Raw genomic sequence first — 22,894 nt, forward strand, 5'->3', positions numbered from 1 at the left:
GTTGTTTATTTCAAGTTTTAGCCCAATTCTGAAAGCTTCTTATTTCATAGAATTTCACATTCCATGTGTCCACAAAACTCAAATGTCTGCTTTCTCCCAGTCTCCTGAATCTGGCCAGTTTTTGCTCCTCCACTAATATCACCTTGATCCAAGGTAATATCTTGTCACAGCTGGACTACTGCAATGGCTTTCTCCTGCCCACATCAGTTCTCTACCACAACTCTGCAATGGTAGCCCATTGTTTTAGGTTCAAAGCCACAATCCTCACGTTGATCTAATTTACACTGTAAGACCCGGCCCCAAAACATATACCTATTTCCTGTGTCTCACCAATTTACTCCTTGATCTTTTGTGACTACGCTGGGCATGTCCCCACCTCAGGGAGTTCTCACTTGTTCTTTGCTCTTCCCAGAACATTTATCCACAGATATCCACTTGTCTCTCTTCCTCGACTCCTTTTAGTTTTTAACAAAAGTCATATTCTTGATTCTCCCTTCTCTGACTATTTGACTTAATATTGCAAATATCCTCTGTTTTCCTGATTCCAATTTTCCACTTAGTTCTTCTTCATGGTGGTTAATACTTTTTGGTATACTCTGAAATTTACCCAAACCCAGTGCTGTCGAGTTGATTCCGACTCATATAAGGTCGCTTTACCAGTTAATTTTATATACTGTCTTTCTCCCCACGATAAAATGTAAACTTCATGAGAGCAGAGACTTATGTCAGTTTTTTCTTGTTTAATCCCATTTCACCAGTGCCTATAACAGTGTCACATACAGAGTTAAAGCATTAAAGCCCTTGTTCAATGAATGAATAAATAAATAAATAAGTGGATGTATGCATTTTGCTCTATATTATAGTTTGGTCATCATATGTATTTTCCTGATATTATGTATTATATGGTAAATTATATTTCATGTGCATTTTATTTCAGAATATTAAAAAGGTACTAAAAATTTGTTATGACATGGGAGCATTGTGTTGACAGGGATTAAATCTATTGCTTTAGAAGATAAAGTTGAAAATGGCAACCATTCTCTTGCTTTTACACGGCAAATCCACCCACTTCCAATAACAAAGCTTTAGTTATTTCTGAGAAGTGTAGAAACCAAGGCATTGTTACATTTATTTATTTTGTAAACATTTCTTTGAGCTTACATCTCTCTAGACAGTAGGCTAATCAAATCATGTTGTTCAGTCTCAAACTATAAAGGGTTCCTAAAGTCATATTTTCTGTACAAATGTCTATTTTCCCAGCACTCTTCTCATGGCCCCCATGACCTCCTTATTCCTCAGACTGCAGATAAATGGGTTCAGAAGAGGTGTAATGATACTGTAAAACACCGCCACCACTTTATCTTCCTCAGGGTAATCAAGGAATGTGGCCTCGTATAGGTGGAGAGAGTAGTCCCGTAGAATAGGCTTGCCACAATCAGATGAGAGGAACACGTGGAGATGGCTTTTGTCTGCCCTTTACCTGAGCTCATCTGGTACACCACAATAAGCACCTGGGCATAGGAAGCCAGAATGGCCATGAATGGTAGTAACAGAATGACAAGGCCACTAAAGAGGACAGTATACTCATACTGGGTGGTGTCCTGACACACCTAAGGCATTAGAGATGGAACTTCACAGAAAAAGTGGTTAATGATCCGAGATGTACAGAATGGAAGTTGAAATACATACAGTGTATGTATTAAAGCATTGATAGAACTACTGGCCCATGCACATGTGACCATGGACAAACAGATCGTCTTGCTCATGAGCACAGGATAATGTGAAGGGTGACAGATCGCTACATGTCTATCATAAGACATGAAACCAAGAAGAGCTTCAGTTCCACCAAGAGTCAAAAACAGAAAGGTTTGAATCTCACAACCGAAAAAAGTAACGGTCTTACTATTTGACAGGAAGTTTGTCGCCATCTTGGGTACCGTGGTGGAGATGTACACCATGTCAATGAAGGAGAGCTGACTAAGGAGGAAGTACATGGGAGTGTGGAGCAGAGTGTCCAATCGGATGAGGTGGATCAGTATGATATTTCCCATCAAAGCCACTGAGAAGATGACAGTAATGGCAACAAAGAGTATCTTGTTCATTTGGCCATATTGGAAAAGGCCAAGAAGTATAAACTCTGCTCCAAAAGTTTGATTTTCTGTCCTCATGGCTTAAATCAAAACAAAGCAGACCATATCTGAAAATTCCATTAACAACATTGATTGACCTTTGAGAGAAAACAAAATGATTATTAAATGCAGTAGGATTCCCTTTAATCAGCTTAGATGACTATGTCTCTCCCTATTTTTATATAGGAAACCCTGGTAGTGTAGTAGTTAAGTGCTATGGCTGCTAACCAAAAGGTCAGCAGTTTGAATCCTCCAGGCACTCCGTGGAAACTCTATGGGGCAGTTCTTCCCTGTCCTGTAGGGTACTATGAGTCAGAATCAATTCAACAGCAATGAGTTTGGTTTTGGGTTTTTATGCACTGAATCTGTGTCTATTGAGCAATGGGCATTTTGAAAAATAAAATAAAAATAAGGTTTCTTTAAAATTGATCACAGAATAAAAATATAATATGGGGATAAAACATTTAGATGATTTGCCAACGTGAGTTATTACTCCCCTTGTAAATATCTTCATGATGATAGACTAGAGACATGTTCACATGTTGTGAAAAATCTTTCACTCAATTCCTTCATATATATAGTTTAGAATTGCACTGTTGGTTAAACTTGGTATAATATTCTTTAAAAAAACTTCTTGACTCCATTTTTCAATTTTGAATTTGTATTGGCTATACATTGTAATAAAATTATATTAACATTTGTGGGTCAGGAATATTTTAGCTCTTCTAAATGAATTGGTGGTTATGTAGATAACATCTGTAAGTGTAAATAGGAATTCATTGACAAAGCCCTCCAAAAAAAAAAAATCGATCGATCTACCTACCTACCTATCTACCTACCTACCTATCATCTACCTACCTATCTACCTACCTGTCTACCCACCTACCTACCCACCTACCTACCTACCTACCTATCTATCTGTCATCTATCTATCTACCTACCTGTCTGTCTGTCTATCATCTATCTGTCTTTCTTTCATCTATCTATCTATCTATCTATCTATCTATCTATCTATCTATCTATCTATCTATCTATCTATCTATCTATCTATCTATCTATCTATCTATCTATCATCTATCTATCTATCTATCTATCATCTATCTATCTATCATCTATCTATCTATCATCTATCTATCTATCATCTATCTGTCTATCTATCTGTCTATCATCTATCTATCATCTATCTATCTATCTATCATCTGTCTATCTACCTGTCATCATCACCATCTATCATGTATCTATCTATCTGTCTGTCTATCTATCTATATGCCAGACCTAAGGGATGGTTGGAGAATGAATCATTAAAATATAAGTTAACAATTATTCATCTAAATTTAACTCAAGAAGCATGTCAAGAATGGCATTTTTAATTTTACTTAGTCTTGTTATATTAATTGGGGAAATTTACTTTTAAACTGCACTTGGAAGAAGTGGCAATTAGTAAAAGTTTATCACTTGCTCCTCAATTGGGATATGAAATCAAAAGACTACTGATGGCTTTTTTAAAATTCAAAAGTTTTGGATAATTCTTATTGCAGAACAACGTTAAGAAATAGAAAATATTTTCAATTAAAAACTAGCCAACTTTAATATAAAACCCCTTGTTGTTGAGTTGATTCCGATTCACAAAGACCCTATAGGACAGAGTAAAATTGCTCCATAGGGTTTCCAAGGAGTGGCTGGTAGACTCGAACTGCCAACCCTGTGGTTAGCAGCAAAGCACAAAATTAACTGACAATAACAATTGTTGATTATACACGTGCAAATACTAATACAATTCTGGCATATAAAATTCAATGACTCTAAAAAGACCATACTTAATGGTCTGACTGAGACTAGAGGAATCCCGGCGGTCATGGTCCCCAAACCTTCTGTTGGCACAGGACAGGAACCATCCCCGAAGACAACTCATCAGACATGAAAGGGACTGGACAGTGGGTAGGAGAGAGATGCTGATGAAGAGTGAGCTAATTATATCAGGTGGACACTTGAGACTGTGTAGGCATCTCCTGTCTGGAGGGGGAACGGGAGGATAGAGAGAGTTGGAAGCTGGCAAAATTGTCAGAAAGGAGAGACTGGAAGGGCTGACTCATTAGGGGGAGAGCAAGTGGGAGTACAGAGTAAGATGTACATAAACTTATATGTGACAGACTGACTTGATTTGTAAACGTTCACTTGAAGCTCAATAAAAGTTAATTAAAAAAAAAATTCAAGGACTCATCATCAGTTATATTTACTGTTAACTTGACTATACTTGGTCCAAGATGCAGTCACATGAGCAAACCAAAATGTAAGTCTTTGTTCTGTAAATGCCTGACCTCAGAAGCCTAAATGTGAATGAACAAGTTAGTATATGAGCTCATAAACTATATCTGCTATTCATGAATTGGGAAACTATTGTCTGAAACTTCCTATTCATGAATTGCAAATAAAGCTTATAAATTCATATGCAAATTTACTCTAGTAGAAATTTTATTTTTTACATTATCTATAGTCAACCAAGTTCGTATAAACTGAGGCATACTTTGTTTTTTTTTAACTAACAATATCATATTAGGAATTTTCATTGTGTAAATAATTTGTAGAAGTATAATAAATGTAATATGCTTTACGGAAGCATTTTAGAATGATGAGTACATGATAAAAACAGATAAGGGAACTAAAAAAATCAGCTTGGTGAGATAATGTGCATGTATTCAAAATCAGTTATGAAAACTAGACAGTTACACATTATATATAGAAAAATATATGCATATGCATGTATGCATATATATTTCACTTGAAATAAAACAATTTACAAAATATTTTAATTCAACTGCAAAGACTCTCACCACGAATTTGTGTTGCTTGAAACAGTTTACAGCCTTTCACCATTCCAGTAATATTGTTGAATATGACTATGCCTTGAGCATAATACAAAGTGGCAAGGCAAAAATAAGAAACATTTTTTTCTACCCCAGTCAAGACTACAAGTGATGCCTCCAGGACCATGCTGCCCAGTAGGGGTTGCATTGGACCTTCAAACCCTACCCTTTTCTCGCTTTACAAAGACACGTCTCTCACCTTGCTCTTTTGTGATTGCTGTCCTAAGAAAATTTAAAATCAATATATGGCCAAATTAATCTCAGATAACATATCTGGATATTCAAGTTTTGCAGTAATCATCCAAATGTAATGTGGATAATCTAGCCAGCCCAGAAATCGCCCAAATCAAAGGAAATGGGCATCCAAGAAAAATACTATTCACTCTACATAATTTATCAAATAAAACACATTCCTTTAAATATTGTCCCTGAGATTAGTCATATATTGATCTTTTTGACACGAATTGTAGCGAAGTATTCAAGGTATTATAATATTTTGGGTTAAATTCAGAGTAATTAATGGCCCAAAAGAGCTATTTGAAATCTGAATGGTTGTTATTATGAATAAGACTGCTTTACCTCCAGCAGACCACGTTTTTAAAACTGAAAAACAAGCCACTGTGTTGAAAAGCATATTCTTTTTCATTAGGTATTTAGACATATAGATTATTTTACATATATAAAAATAGTTGAAAAAATTTTTAATTGAGATATATTGTCTTTTATAGAGATAATGTTTCAATCTCCTAGAAGATTTTTTGAAATAAATCATTAAACAGGGAGTTGGGAAATGGATCTGCAAAATTACATAGACGATTTTCCTGTCACCCCACTTGGGCACAGTATTAGAGAGGCACAGCAAGTCTGTCTTTCAAAAATTTTTAAGTTAAATTATGTTATTTGTTTGTCACATATATTAAAAAGTCACAGACAAAACTGCATATATTAGGAAAATCAAGCTACTTGACACTTGTACAGGGTGGCAGAAAAATAAATTCGCAAAGAAATCCAAAACTGTGAAATCTCTAATTTGAAACACATTTTAGGAAGTGTTACCATTCTATGAACTCGCAGGATTGCTTTTTTTTTTTTTTTTTGCCTCAGCAAATAAGTCTTCAATCATTTACCATGAAAAAATTTAGTGAAAAAAGAATCAAATGTTCAAACTCATTTTCTCGTCCTTATATAAGACTTTAAACCTCTCGGTGGACACAGGCTGGCTGCCTGATCAGGGTGGAATTCATATTTTGTTTCTCAGAGACCTTCTGGGAAAACTAGACCTCTAGTCCGTGATTAAGCACATTGTACAAATTACAAGTGATATTTTATTAGTCCTGGTGTCTGCATTCCTGGGGGCGGGAGGGAAATGAACAAAGGGTCAAGCCTCAAAATATATTTGTTCAAGTGAAAAAATAATCTAATAATTGATATTATCTGATTGCTTTAAAAAATTTTTTTAAAAAGTTAACTATTTTACCTTTAAAATATGTACGTAGATTTTGACTCCGTATAGTTAGTAATCAGCTAATATATACTTTGATTTTTTTTCTATACAAAATATGCATGAAATACTGAGGAGTTATCTAATATAGGTGATATTATTAATGTGCTAAATTTTGCAATAATTTTATTCCCAAAATAGGAAGGTTGGCTTGGCCATGGAAGTAAGGGACTCCGATTTCTGAAAGTCCACAGATCAAATACAAATGCTGTGATCCCTAAGGGTTAAAGTGCCCACGTGTAGAGTAGAATTTAGCTTTTGGCATGGTGCTCAATAATGTTGTTCTATTTCGATGAGATGTATTTAATCTGGAAAAATTGAAGTGAGCTGAAATTTTGCCCAGTCAATTCCCTTACCTGATTCTATGGGATGACATGAAATAGCTGCTGTGCTCAAGAACGGGAAAAGAAAAGTGCAATAACTTAAGAAGAAACTCGATGTGGGTTAGATTTTGGGAAGAAAATACACAGGTTTATTCTCTCATGTACAGACAGAGATGTAAGTCACATTGTAAGATCTTATCTTCATTTTTCTCCAATTATGATATATATGTTATTTTATAATTCATAAATTATAATTTATAATGATTATTCCTTAATTTGAAATATTTTGTCTCATTATTCTCTAAATCACCTTACAGAGAAAACTTCAGGGGCCAAACAATCACTGAGTCAGTTTTAGGATGAAACACAGGTGTTTTGGAACCCTAATCTCAGATTTTTACTGAACGATTGAGTCCTATGAATAGTCAACATTTGCCTCACATTCAGTCACTTGTGGAAGGATTTCTAGAATAATGAAGTGATATTTGTAAGTTTTGAATACTGTGAAACTTATACATTTTCTGGCATTTTCTTTAAGAACAAGAGAGTGAAAATACAAATATAAAATTGATACGACTTTGGAAGAGGCCTGCACAGGTGAGAGGATCTGCAGTTCAAGTTTCTTATGTTTCAATGAAAACCTACCACTTAGGTTTGATACCTTTAAGTGGTGCTTGTTGTTATTGTTTTATTATTATTATCACCTGATATTGCGTGAGAAAAATATTTGTGTATTATACACAGACAGTTGTCAGCTACTTTGGATGGGTATGAGAACATGAAAACCTAGAACTCTTCCTGTGGCATAAAAAGAGAAATATCTCTCAGGGGCCCATATGTTAAATCAGGGAGTAAAAGTGGAGAGTGATGGTGGAAGGTAGGATGGGGGTGACTCACTCTGTCTGAATTGCAGAAGCAGGAATGTATTACTTGCTCTCTTGATTCATAGATTATCTACTCTAATAATAGCATCTACAGCTAATATTGTTTATTAAAAATTAAATTAGTTAACATGCAAACAACTTACAATGTTGTCCAGCATGCTGCAAGCCCTTAATAAATATTAGCTTAATGATGATTATTAATGATGATGCTGTTTTTACTGCCTTTTTGGATTATTATTTTACATAAACTAAGATAGATTCAAGGATGGAAGCATCTCCTCCACTGCTTTGCTCAAATGTGGATACAAATCCTTCTAAAAGCTTTCCCCATCCCAGTGTGACATGGTTCTACTAAAGTTTCAAGAGAAAAAGAAACAAAACTAGAACAATCTACAGGGAGAATTACTTAAAATAAGCCCTGTACATACAGTCACTCTCTCTGATAAGGTTCAAAGACTTAAAGTTTGATATTGAAGAAATCTGAAGTATAAGCGAGTAATCGATAAATAAACAGAGAGAGATAAATGAATGAATGAATAAACAAATAAGCAGAGATATTAAGTTTGGTTCTCCAGAGCTCTAGTCAAAACCTGATTTTCTTGTGTTCATCTGACATCCTAGAATTTTGTTGGATTTGTATATTAAATCTAATAGTTTATTTTTGTTTCTGTTGGTTTGTTGTGTGTGTGTGTGTGTATTCTTTGTTGTTGTTGTTAGGTGATGTCAAGTTTGTTCTGACTCACAGCGACTCCTGTGTACAACAGAAGGAAACACTCCTCCGTCCTGTGCCATCCTCGCAATCATTGTTATGCTTGAGCTCAGAGTATTTCTTAGGATATTCTGTATATAAGATCATGTCATTTGAATAGGAACAAATTTCCTTCTTTTCAAATTTGAATGCCATTTCCTATTTTTTTTTTTCCTAACTTTTCTGGCTGGTATTTATGTAATAATATGGAATAAGAGTTGTGAAGTCAAGCATCCTTGTTTTGTTCCTGATGTTACGGAAAAACTTTTAGTTTTTCACCAATGTGAGTGATGTGAGCCGTGGGCATTTCATAACTGTCCTTAATCAGACACAAGCAGTTTCCTTACATTTCTAGTTTGTTGGGTGATTTTATTATGAAAGGGTACTGGAGTGTGTCAAATGATTTTTCTGCATCAATTAATATAATCATTTTTGTTCATTTTCTTAATTAATTGATATTTATGTTTAACCACTCCTGCATTTGTGGGATAAGTTTCACTGGGTCATGGTGTATAGTCCCTCCAATATGCTGCCATATTTGGTTTGCTAGTATTTTGTTGCAATTTGCTGCTGAATTTGGTTTGTTAGTATTTTATAGAAGATTTGCTTCCATATTCATAAGGTATATTGTGTTTTTTTTTTTTTTTTTTTTTTTGCTTTGGTATCAGGGTGATAATGTCATTCTAGAATGAGTTGCCTTCTATTTTTTGGAAGAGTTTGAGAAAGATTATTGTTAATTTCTATCTGGTATCTTTTTATAATTTCTATCTCCTTACTGGCAGTCTCTATTTGTTAAGACATTATTTCACTGGTTACCTTTAGTCCTTTGTGCATGGTATCCATTAGCACCTTGAAAATATTTTTTTTTTACTTATATTATTTCTCTAGTAATTCCAGTATCTGAGTTGACTCAGGGATTGTTTCAAATTTATTTATTTTTTCCTGTGAATGAGCCATGTGCTCCTGTTTATTTGCATGCCCAATATTTTGTTGTTGCTGTTGTGGAAAACTGAACATTGTGAATTACAAACCATAATTATTAAAATTATTGACAATGGATTAAAAACAATCATGTCAGTGATTATCTTAAATACTTCACAGAAAATGTATACTTTCTTCCAATACCATTATTCATGCACTGTTTGAGCACTGGTTGGATTTTATCGTCATGGCTTATATCCAATTTTATATTTAGTGCCAGGTAGTTTAGCAAGTCACTGCATTATTTATTATCAACAATCTTAGACTCTAAGAATTTCTCTTGTATTGCTGAATGGAATACAAATGATTAAACCCACATTGCAATAACACATTCATAGCTATACATGTACTTAAAATATGACCAAGCAATTTCAATCTTTGATGTATATACAAGATAATTCAGTTAATATGGTCTCAAAAAGCCTTTGTACAGGATGTTTTATGGCAGTTTTATTCATGATAGCCAAACATTTCCTGCATCAGAACGGAAACAATTGCTCAGGAGCCATATAATGGAATGTAGCTTTGTAATATAAACGATGGAGTTACAGAGACACACAAAAATATGGTTAAATCTTTTAAATATGTTGACTAAAAGAAGCCAGATATCAAAGAGAACTTTTTTTTTTTTCTGATGCCAAAGTTTCTACCCAATGGTGATGAGAAATAAGAGCTTCTATTCAATGGTGATAGAAGTCAGAATAATGACTGTGTTTGTGGGGCCAAGAGGTCAACGTCAAAGTAGCACAAGAGATGCTGAATGATGAAAACGCTCCACCTGTGGCTTCCCCCAAACTATAATGATGACAACTCCATACTTCCAATTATTTAGTCCAAGTCTTAGCCCAATTCTGAAGCGTTTCATATCCCAATGTGTCCACAAAACTTAAATATCTGCTTTCTCCCAGTCTCCTGAATCTGGCCAGCTTTTGCTCCTGCACTAATATCACTTCAATCCAAGGCCATATTTTGTCACACCTGGGCTACTGCAATGGCCTCCTTGTGTTCACATCAATTCTATACTCACAACTCAGCAATGGTTGCCCAGCATTTTGGGTTAAAATCCAGAATCCTCATACTGATCTAATTTATACTACATGTTCTGGCCCCATTAAATCTACCTATTGCCTAAGTCTCACCAATTTACTCCTTGATCTTTTCTGACTATGCAGGGCATGTTCCCATCACAGGAAGTTCTCACTTGCTCTTTGCTCTTCCCAGAACACTCTTCCTCAGATGTCCACTTGATTCTCTTCCTTAACTCCTTTTAGTCTGACAAATTGTCACATCCTTGTTTCTCCCTTCTCTATTTTACTTATAATTGCAAACATCTTTTAGTTTCCCTATTCCAATTTTCCACTTAGTTTTTCTTCATGGCAATTAATACTTTTTGATATACTGTACAATTTATGCATTAATTTTATATATTGTCTTTCTCCTCACAATGAAATGTAAACTTTAAGAGAGCAGACATTTATGTCAGTTTTATATTGCTCAATCTCATATCACCAGTGCCTATAATTGCGTCACATACAAAGTTAAAGCATTAAAACTTTTGTTCAATGAATGAAAGAATGAGTGGATATATGAAATCTGCTCTATACTACAGTTTGGTCATCATATATATTATCCAGATGTTATGCATTTTGAAATAAATTATATTTTCTATGCATTTTATTTCAGCAAATTAAAGAAGAAAAAATATTTGCTGTGACATAGGAGTATTGTGTTTATGGGTCCTAAATCTACTGCTTTAGAAGATAAACAACTTAGATAATGGCAACCATTCTCTTGCTTATACATTGTAAATCAATCCAGCTCCAATAGTAATGATTTAGTTATTTCTGAAAAGAGGAGAAATGAAGGCATTTGTCTAATTATTTATTTTGTAAACATTTCTTTGAGCTTACATCTCTCTAGACAGTAGGCTAATCAAATCATGTTGTTCAGTCTCAAACTATAAAGGGTTCCTAAAGTCATATTTTCTGTACAAATATCTATTTTCCCAAAACTCTTTTCGTAGCCCCCATGACCTCCTTATTCCTCAGACTGTAAATAAATGGGTTCAGAAGAGGTGTAATGATACTGTAAAATACCGCCACCACTTTATCTTCCTCAGGGTAATCAAGGAATGTGGCCTTGTATAGGTGGAGAGAGCAGTCCCATAGAATAGGCTTGCCACAATCAGGTGAGAGGAACACGTGGAGATGGCTTTTGTCTGCCCTTTACCTGAGTTCATCTGGTACACCACAATAAGCACCCAGGCATAGGAAGCCAGAATGGCCATGAATGGTAGTGGCAGAACGATAAGGACACTAAAGAGGACAGTATACTCATACTGGGAGGTGTCCTGGCACACCAAAGGCATTAGAGATGGAACTTCACAGAAAAAGTGGTTAATGATCCGAGATGTACAGAATGGAAGTTGAAATACATGCAATGTATGTATTAAAGCATTGATAGAACTACTGGCCCATGCACATGTGACCAGGGACAAACAGATCGTCTTGCTTATGAGCACAGGATAATGTGAAGGGTGACAGATCGCTACATATCTATCATAAGACATGAAACCAAGAAGAAGAGCTTCAGTTCCACCAAGGGTCAAAACCACAAAGGTTTGAATCTTACAGTCTAAAGAAGTAATAGTCTTATCATTTGACAGGAAGTTTGTCGCCATTTTGGGTACCGCGGTGGAGATGTACATCGTGTCAATGAAGGAGAGCTGACTGAGGAGGAAGTACAAGGGAGTGTGGAGCAGAGTGTCCAGTCGGATGAGGTGGATCAGTATGATATTCCCCATCAAAGTCACTGAGAAGAGGCCCGCAATGGTAACAAAGAGGACGGTGTTCATTTGGCCATATTGGAAAAAGCCAAGAAGTATAAATTCTGCTCCAAAAGTTTGATTTTCTGTCTTCATGGCTTAGATAAAAATAAAGCAGACAATATCTGAAAATTCAATGTAAACAACATTGAATGTCCTTCAGAAGAAAACAAAATGATTATTAAATGCAGTAGAATTTCCTTGAATCACTTTAGGTGACTATTTCTCCCCCTTTCTATACACTGAATCTGTGTCTGTTGAGCAATGGCCAATTTGAAAAAAAAAAAAAATTATCATTTTTTTTTTTTTTATTTCTTACAGAACAAAAAAATATTATCTGGAAATATACATTTAGATGATTTGCCAACATGAGTCTTTTCTCCCCTTTTAAATATCTTCAAGATGAGAGATTGGAGATGTGCTTACTTGGTATGAGAAAAAAAATCTTTCACTCCATTCATTTAAATAATTAAACATGACAGTGATGTTCAAATATGGTATAATATTCTTACAAAAAGAATTTCTTTCTCCATTTCTCAATTTTGAAATTATATTGGCTATAGGTTGTAATAAATGTTATGTTACCATTTGTATGTCAGGAATACTAGAACTCTTATAAATGAATTGGTGGTTATTTCTATAATATCTGTAATTGTATGTGGAAATTTGTTGCCCAGGCAAAAAACAAATATGCAAGACCTTTAAGAAGGGCTGGAGAAAGAAACATTAAAATGTTACGTTAGCAATTATTAATCTAAGTTTAACTCAAGGAACATGTCAAGAATGGCATTTTGAATTTGACTTGGTCCTTTTATATTAATAGGGGAAATTTACATTTAAACCGCACTTGGACGAAATGTCAGTTAGTAAAATGTTATTACTTGCTCCTCAATTGAGATATGGAGTCAAAAGGTATTGATGCCCCACTAAAATTTGCAAGTTTTAGATAATTGTTATTACAAATATTGCTCAACAAAGTTGAGAAATTAAAATTATTTTCAGTAAAAACTGTCAGCTTTAATATAAAGTGTGACAAATAAGAAAATTAATTGACAATACCAACTGTTGATTATACATACATGCAAATATAAATACAATTCTAGCATATAGAATTCAATGATCTGTCATAAAGTTATATTTATTGTTGACCTGACTATACTTGGTCCAAGGTGCAGTCACTTATGCTAAGCCCCACATCAGCAAACCAAACCTAAGTCTAGTTCCTACAAATGCCTGACCTTCCCAGAAGCCAAAATGTGAGTTAACCAATTAAGACTTGCCTGCTGAGCTTAACCTAGTTCAAAACGTTCCATTAATCCCATCCCCATCACCAGAACTGTTAAAAACAAAATTTTTACAAAATTAAATTTGTATGAGAACTCATAACCTGTAGTTGCTATTCATGAATTAGAAAGCTCTTGTCTGAAACTTCCCATTCATAAATTGCAAGTTAAACTTATGGGTTCATATACAAATCTAATCTTGTAGAAATTTTGTTTTTAACATTATCTATAGTCAGCCAAGTTGGTATAAACTGAGGCGCATTTGACTATAAATAATCATATCACTAAGTTATATAGGAAAGATACTACACACATTTCATATATTCTAAGAAGCTTTGATCCTATTGAACCGTCATTCTTCACTATAGGCCTTTCTCAAAGAACAGTGCTTTTCTCTAAAACAGCAAACACAGTGATATAAAATAATGATGGATGTTTGTATAATTCAGAAAAAAACAAAGACTTATTCTAACAACATTATGATTTTTTTGAATGTTCTAACCCATGAAATAGAATATGACAAATAAAAATAACAACCCAAAAAAGAAAAAAAAAATTTCTATTTAAAAGCTTTACTGTTTTTGAAAACCTAATAAATGAAAAACACTTAACTTGCTAAAAGTGTTCGATAAATTGTATAAATTATAATTTACAATTAGCAACATTCTAATACATTATATTTTTAATATTCTTAAAATTTTTTACCTTAGTAATAACAATACTCAATGACAATAAAATATTATTTAAATATGGTTATCGAAAAAACGGTTTATGTTTTAAAAATATCAAATGCAAACACACGTAACTGAAAGGACAAAATAAATGTCATTGCAAGCTAGTTCACTGTAAACCAATTGATGTAAATACAATCTAAATTTCAAGATAGGTTATATATTTCAGACCATGAAGTAATTTTTTAATAAAAATCTGAAAGAAAATGATCAAGTTAAAAAAAAAAAAAATGTCGATAAGAGAATGAAGAGGAGGAAATACAACATGTAAAATTTTATGGATATAAACGTGATAAAATAGCATGATAATTGGGCGTGATAGAAAAACAGGAAAGTAAGAATACAATAGCTGTAGAAGTTATAAGGAGTCTTGATTCTGGTGTAGTGATTTTAGCACTGAGCTGGTAACTGAAAGGCAGGCGGTAGTTGGAACCCACCAGCTGCTGAACAGGAGGAGAAAGATGTGCCAGTCTGCTCCTGTAAAGATTTACAGCCTTGGAAACCCTGTGGGGCAGTTCTACTCTGTCCTATAAGGTCACTATGAGTTGCAATTGACTCCATGGCAGTGGGTTTATAGAAGTTATGTAATTACTATATGACTATATATCATCAATAAATTATATACTCTGCCCATTGCCTTGGAGTCAATTCCAATTCATAGTGACCCCCGGGCAGAACAGAACTGCACCATAGGATTTCTAAAGCTACAATCAGTACAGAAGGAGCCCTGTTTGTGCTGTGGTTATGTGTTTGGCTGATAACAGAAGAGTTGGTGGTGTGATCCTACCAGGTGCTTTGAGGGAGAAAGATGTGGCAGTCTGCTCCTGTAAAGATTTACTGCCTTTGAAACCTACTTTGTCCTATAGGGTCACTATGAGTTGGAATCTACTGGATGGCAGTGGGCTAATCTTTATGGAAACAGACTGCCACATCTTTCTTCCTTGAAGTTCCTGGTAGGTTCCAACCCCTGACCTTTGGGTTAAAACCCAGTGCTTAACAATTGTACAGCCAGGGCTCCTTCAATAAAATATGTAGGGAAGTCTGTTCTTTTTGTGAATTTGATCGTCTGTTCTACATTTTCTCCCACTCTGTCCAGGACTTTCTGTTGTAATCCCAGTCAGAGCAGAACCCTGGAGACTATGGCCCCTGGAGATCCTTCTAACTCAGAACTGAAGCCACTCCTGAAGTTTACCTTTCAGCCAAAGTAAGACAGGCCTATAAAACGAACAGTATATGACATCAAATGGGCTACACCTGCCAAAAAACAGAGAAGAGAAGGCAGGAAGGGACAGGAAAACTGGACAAATGGAATGTGGGAATGTGAGGTGGAAAGGGGGAGAGTGCTGACACAATAGGGATTGCAGCCAATGCCATGAAAAAAATTGTGTATAAATTTTTGAATGACAAAGTAATGTAAACATATATATGGAAGGAAAAATTTATTTAAAAAAAAGAAAACGGGAACACTGGCAACAATTTCCAATCTATTGGAATGCTCATTTCACCAGGTGGGGGTCGTTATTTTGATTTTGTAGTTTTTACCCCCTAAAATTTCATGTAAAGAATTATAAATCTAAACAAGAACCCAAATTGAATTCTTAGAACAAATAAAAAATTTTAATATCACAAATAAAATCCAATTTACCAAAAATTAATAATAAAAATGAAAAGAGCCGACTAAGAAGAAAAAAATATACAAATAAGTGATACATCGAAAATGAAATAGAAGGCTTAAAATAAAGAAATAATCCAAAAATATTAAAACCTAGTTAAACAAAACAACTTTATTAAATTATTAGGCCAAAAATGTTGTGAGCAACGTTATCAGATATGCAGTAGCATAGTTTTGGTAAAACACGGTAGATCTTTTCAAAACTTGCTAATCATCTCTCACGACCTTTGATCATTTTCATACCTGTCGCAGTCGTTGAGTTAGGGCTGCTTACCAAAAGGTTTGCAGCTCGATTCCACCAGCGGCTCCTTGGAAACCATACTGGGCAGTTCTGCTCTGTCCTACAGGGTGGCTTTGAGTCAGAATAGACTTGATGGAAACCGCTTTTTTTTTTTAACTAACAGATTCATATTAGGAATTTTTCTTGTGTAATTTATAGAAATACACTAAACATACAGGAGAAATTTGAAATGAAGGGCACATGATGAAAATGGAGAAAGGAACTAAAAACATCAACTTGTTGAGATAATCTGCATGTATTCAAAATCGGTTATGAAAACTAGACAGTTACACATTATATACACACATATATACATATGCATATAAGCATATATATTTAAATAAAAATAAAACAATTTACAAAATATTTTAATACCACTGCATAAGTTTCTCAACAGGTGTTTGTATTGCTTGAAATACTTTACATAGTTTACAACCTTTCACCTTTCTAATAATATTCCTGAACATGACTATGTCCTAAGCATAATGCAAAGTGGTAAGGCAAAAATAAGAAAGAAATGTTTTTACTACCCCAATCAAGACTATGAGTGATAGCTGCAGGGCCTTGCTGCCCAGTAGGGGTTGCATTGGACCTTCAAACCCTAACCCTTATCTCACCTTACCAAGAAATGTCTCTCACCTTGCTCCTTTGTGATTGCCACCCCAAGAAAATTTCAATTCAATGTATGGTCAAATCAATCTCACATAACTTACCTTGATACTCATTTTTGCAGAAATCGTTCAAATGTAATCTGAATAATTTGGGCAGCCCAGATATCAAGCAAATCGAGGAAATGAATGTGCAAAAAAAAAAAAAATACAATCCACTCTACATAATTTATCAAATAAAACACATTCCTTTAAATAGTGTCCCTGAGATTAGTTGTATATTGATCTTTTTGATATGAATTGTAGTAAAGTCTCCAAGGTATTGTAATATTTTAGGTTAAATTCAGAGTAATTAGTGGCCTAAAACAGCTATTTGAGATTTGAATGGTTGTTGTTATGAAGGAGACTGCTCACGTTCAGCGGGTCATGTTTTTAAAACTGAAGAACAAGCTACTGCATTGAAAAGCACATTCTTCTTCATTAGATGTGTAGACATCCACATTCTTTTCCAGATATAAAGTAATTAATTTTAAAACTTATTTCAGTTGAGATATATAGTGTCTCATATAGAGATATGTTTCATTTTCCCAGGAAATTTTATTTGAAATAAAACATTAGGTAAGAAGCTGGGGAAGGGGTCTGCAAAATTAAATAGATTTCCCTGTCACCCCACTTGGGGATAGTGTTACATACTCACAGCAAGTCCGCCTTTCACAAAGTTTTAAGTTAAATTATATTGTTTGTTGGTTATATATATCAAAGAGTCACAGAGACAAACTGCATATATTATGAATAATTAAGCTACTTTATTTGGCACCTCTACGGGGTGGCAGAGAAATAGATTTGAAAAGGAATCCAAAACTGTAGAAACCTCTAATCTGAAACACATTTCAGGAACCGTTATCACACTACGAGTATGCAAGATTGCCTTTGTTTTTTTTTTTTGCTTCAGACAATAAGCCTTCAATCATTTACCATGAAAAATTTTAATAAAAAAAGAAATGTTCAAACTCATTTTCTCATCCTTATATGAGGCTTTCAACCTCTTGATAGAAATGGGCTGACTGCCTAATCATGGTGGAATTCATATTTTGTTTCTCAGAGGCCTTCTGGGGAAACTGGGTCTCTAGCCCACAATTAAGCACATTGTAGAAATTGTAGGTGATATTTTATGAGGCCTGGTGTCTACACTCCTGGGGAAAAAAAAAAAGAACAAAGGGTCCAGGCTCAGAATGTATTTGTTCAAGTGAAAAACAAATCAAATAACTGATCTTAACTGAATGTTAAAAAAAGAAAAACCAGTTAACTCTATTTTACCTTTAAAATATGCGTGTAGATTTAGACTCCACGTAATTAGTAATCAACTAATATTTACTTTGATTTTTTTCTGTACAAAATATGCATGCAATACTGAGAATTATATAATGTAGGAGATATTATGTTAAATACTGCAATAATTTTATTCTCAAAATAAACAAGTTGGCTTGACCATAGAAGTAAGAGACTCAGCTTTCTGGAAGTCCACAGATCCAATATAAATGTTTCAGCCCCTAAGGTTTAAATGTCTCCAAGTTCATAGACAGGAATTTAGATTTTGGCATGATGCCCACTTAAATTTGTTCTATTTGAATGAGATACATTTAATCTGGAAAAATTAAAGCGAAGTGGGATTTTAACCAGCCAATTCTCTTACCTAATTCCATGGGATGACATAAGACAGCTGCTGTGCTCAAGTAGGAAAAAGAAATGTGCAATAACTTAAGAAGAAAGGTGATGTAGGTCAGAGTTTAGAGAGAAAATACATAGGTTAACTCTATCACACACAGACAGAGATGGAAGTCACATCAGTAAGCTCTTATCTTCATTTTTCCTCAATTATGTTATTTTATAATTTATAAATTATAATTTATAATAATTATAACATAATTATTCCTTAATTTGAAATATTTTATCTTATTCTCTAAAACACCTTACAAAGAAACTCCAGTCGTCAAACAACCATTGAGTCAGTCATAGGATAAAACATAAGCATCCTGGAAACCAATCTCAGAGTTTAACTGAAGAATTGAGTCCTAGGAATGGTCAAAACTTGCCTCACTTTTGTTCACTGCTGGAAATATACCTACAATATCAAGGTGACATTTATAAATTTTGAATAATGTGAAACTTGTACAGTTTTTGGCACTTGATTTTAGAACCAGAAAACAAAAATGAAAATATAAAATCAATATGATCTTGGAAGGGTCCTGGACAGGTAAGAAGGTATTTGCTCTCTTGATTCAGATATTAATTATTAACTTTCAAGTGTTACTGGTAATAGCATCTACCACTAATATTGTTTATTAAAAAGTAAATTAGTTAACACATGCAAACAACTTACAACATTGTCCAGCATGCTGCAAACACTCAACAAACAGCTTTAATGATGATTATTATTGATGCTGCTGTTCTTACTGCTTTTTTGATTATTATTTCACATAAACTAAGATTCAGGGATGGAAGCATTGCCTGCACTGCTTTTCTCAAACACAGACACAAATCCTTTTAACAGCTTTCTACACCCCTGTGTTACATGGTTCTACTAAAAACTCAACAAACAAAAATAGAACAAACTCTCTGCACTGAGAATTACTTAAATAAACCCTATAAATATAGTTGCTCTCTCTGCTCAGGTTCAAAGACTCTCCCAATGACATGATCACTGTTGAGGGTTGACCTCCTTCCAGCCAGGGGCAACCTTCCTACCTAATAGCCAACACAGGGCAAATGAATGTTTTTGCCACCACCTGAGAAGCACTGAGTCTATACATATGGGTGCTTGGGCCCAAATAGTGAACCAAGAGAGAATCATTAAGTCTCTTTTCCTCCAAATTTAAGCTCTTTAAACTCATACAAATAAGGAAAAAAAAAAAAAAAGATCATCCAATTTTTTTGGATCAAGCTTAATGAGAAGTAATTTAAAGTAGATTTAAAGCAAACGTGTCACGAAGAAAACCAATCAAGTGAATCCATTTTTCCCATAGGCATAATTAAGAAGTCATTGACATCTTTTTTCCCTTAAAATCCAGGTCAATTTGAAGTTTGGTGTTGAAGAAATGTGAAGCTCAAAAGCGTAATAAGTAAACAAATAGAGAGAGATAAATAAATGAATGAACACATGCATGGATGGATGGATGGATGGATGGATGGATGGATGGATGGATGGATGGATGGATGGATGGATGGATGGATGGATGGATGGATGGATGGATGGATGGATGGATGGATGGATGGATGGATGGATGGATGGATGGATGGATGGATGGATGGATGGATGGATGGATGGATGGATGGATGGATGGACAGGCATATAGAAAGACAGACATATGAATGAATGAATAGATGAATAAGTAGATAAAGAGATAGCTATATCAACAAATCAATAAATAGATGGATAAATACATAAATAAACAGATAAATAACAAGTTTGGCTTTCCAGAACTGTATTTTTGTGTGTTGATCTGATATCCTGCCATTCTGTTGAATTTGTATATTAAATCTAATAGTTTCTTTTTGTTTTTTATTTGTATGGTATATTTGTGGGTGTGTGTATGTGAGGGAGAGAGAGAGAGAAAGAGAGAGAATTCCTTAGGATATTCTATGTATAAGATCTTGTCATCTTGAATAGGAAAAATTTTACTTCTTTCCAAATTCAAATGCCTTTAAAAAAAATTTTAGCCTAACTTTTCTGTCTAGTATTTCCAGAAAAAATGTAGAATAAGAGTTATGAAATCAGGCATCCTTGTCTTGTTCCTGATGTTAGGGGAAAACTTGTAGTCTTTCACCAATGCGTGTGATGTTAAAAAAAAAAAAATAGCTATGGGTATTTCATAAGTGTCCTTAATCAGATACATGTAGTTTCCTTACATTTCTAGTTTGTTGAATGATTTTATTATGAAAGCGTCTTGGATTTTGTCAAATGATGTTTCTGCATTCATTAATCAAATCATTTTTCCTTCATTTTCTTAATTAATTGATATTTATGCTTAACAACTCTTGCATTTCTGGGATAAGTTCCACTGGGACGTGGTTTATAGTCTTTTCAATATGCTGCTGTTTGGTTTGCTAGTATTTTGCTGCTGGATTTGGTTTGTTAGTACTCTGTTGAAGATTTGCATTCATATTCATAAGGGATATCGTGGGTTTTTTTGGCTTTGGTGTCAGGGCGATTATGTCATCATAGAATCAGTTACAAAGTGTTCCCTACTATTTTCTTTTGCAAGAGTTTGAGAAAGATTAATGTTAATTTGTATTCGGTACTTTGTTATAATTTCTATCTCCTTATTGTTATTGTTGTTGTTGTTTTTCTAGGTGCGCTCGAGTCATTTCTGACTCATAGCCACCCTATGCACAACAAAAGGAAACACTGCCCGATCCTGTGCCATCCTCACAATCATTGTTATGCTTGGGCCCATTGTTGCAGCCACCATGTCAGTCCATCTTGTTGAGGGCCTTCCTCTTTTTCACTGACCCTATTCTTTCCCAAGGATGATGTCCTTCTCCAGAGACTGATCCTTCCTGACAACATGCCCAAAGTATATGAGATGAAGTCTCACCATCCTTGCTTCTAAGGAGCATTCTGGCTGTACTTCTTCCAAGGCAGATTTGTTCCTTATTTTGGCACATCATGATATATTTAATATTCTTCACCAACAGATGCCAATTTTTCTTCAGTCTTCCTTACTCATCATCCAGCTTTCATTGCTTGGGTCAGGGGCACCTTAGTCTTCAAGGTGACGTCCTTGCTTTTTAACACTTTAAGGAGGTCTTTTGTAGCAGATTTGCCCACTGCTGCTTCCATGGATGCTGATTGCTGAAACAAGTAAAATGAAATCCTTATTGTTTTAGGTTTTACATTTAGGTCCTTGATCCATTTTGAGTTAGTTTTTGTTTATGATGTGAAGTATGGGTCCTGATTCATTTTTTCTACAGATGGACGTTCAGTTTTGCCAGTGCCATTTGTTAGAGACTGTCTTTTCCCAATTTAACAAAATTTGGCCCTTCGTCAAAAATCAGCTGCCCATAGGTGAATGGATTTACATCTGTCTTCTAAATTCTGTTCCATTGGTCTATGTGTTTGTCATTGTACAAATACCAGTCTGTTTTGATTGCCATGCCTGTATAGTAGGTTCTAAGATTCAGTAGTGCGAGGCCTTCTTTGGCCTCTTTCCTTTTCACATTGGATTGGTGATTAGTGTTTCCATCTCATTAAAGAATGCTGTTGCAATTTGGATTGGTCTTGCATTATATTTGTAGATCACTTCAGGTAGTATTGACATTTTCATGATGTTGACTCTTCCTATCCATGAGCATTTTTTTTTTCTTCCAATTATATAGGTCTCTTGGTTTCTTGCAGTAGCATTTTGTAGTTTTCTTTGTATAGGTCTTTTATATCCCTGGTTAGATTTATTCCCAAGTATTTTATCATTTGGGGGGCTAATATAAATGGCATTCTGTTTGTGATTTACTTTTTGAAGTTCTCTTTGTTGATGTAGAGGAATCCAACTAATATGATATTGTACCCTGCTACTTTGCTGACTCCTTCTATTAGTTCCAGTAGTTTTTTTGTGGAATCCTTGGAGTTTTCTATGTATAGGTTCATTTCATCTGTGTATAGGGAAAATTTTGCTTCTTCTTTCCAATTTGGATGTCCTTTATTTCTTTCTCTTACTAGATTTCTTTAGTTAAGACTTTCACTGCAATGACATTTTGGTTAGCAGCCGAGCACTTAACCAATGCACCACCAGACCTCCTCTATGTCATTACCTTGAAATTTACTGTTATCTTCCTAAGTTTAAAAGTCTTTTATTTATTGATATCGCTTTGGCTTCCTCTCCATATGAAAGTTCTATAACTACACCATTTATTCCCTCTTTTTTGTTTTGATGTCATCGTTTACATATTGATGTCTTTGGTTCCCTGTTTTTAGCCTTTTAGCTTTGTTTTATTTTTAAAATTCTTTATTTGGGTTGGTATCTGGGTGGTCTGTCCTGCGTCCAAATATCAGATTATTGTTTAATGTTTTTG

General features: G+C 34.5%; 1 long non-coding RNA gene and 1 pseudogene across 3 annotated transcripts in view; one reads left to right on the top strand and one right to left on the bottom strand.

Annotated features, from left to right (window-relative positions):
- Window positions 1-1,193: 1,193 nt before the first annotated feature.
- Window positions 1,194-2,210, bottom strand: LOC126058119 (olfactory receptor 2AK2-like; annotated as a pseudogene).
- A 9,300-nt stretch (window positions 2,211-11,510) lies between these two features.
- Window positions 11,511-22,894, top strand: part of LOC126058127 (uncharacterized) — a 44,285-nt gene continuing 32,901 nt past the window's right edge. For all 3 annotated transcript variants that reach the window (XR_007513098.1, XR_007513099.1, XR_007513101.1), the window contains exons 1-3: window positions 11,511-12,261; window positions 12,576-12,683; window positions 15,365-15,472. This is a non-coding gene — a long non-coding RNA (uncharacterized LOC126058127). The remainder of the gene's footprint in view (window positions 12,262-12,575; window positions 12,684-15,364; window positions 15,473-22,894) is intronic.

The sequence above is a fragment of the Elephas maximus genome, chromosome 14, assembly GCF_024166365.1.
Source record: "Elephas maximus indicus isolate mEleMax1 chromosome 14, mEleMax1 primary haplotype, whole genome shotgun sequence".
Taxonomy (NCBI): domain Eukaryota; kingdom Metazoa; phylum Chordata; class Mammalia; order Proboscidea; family Elephantidae; genus Elephas; species Elephas maximus.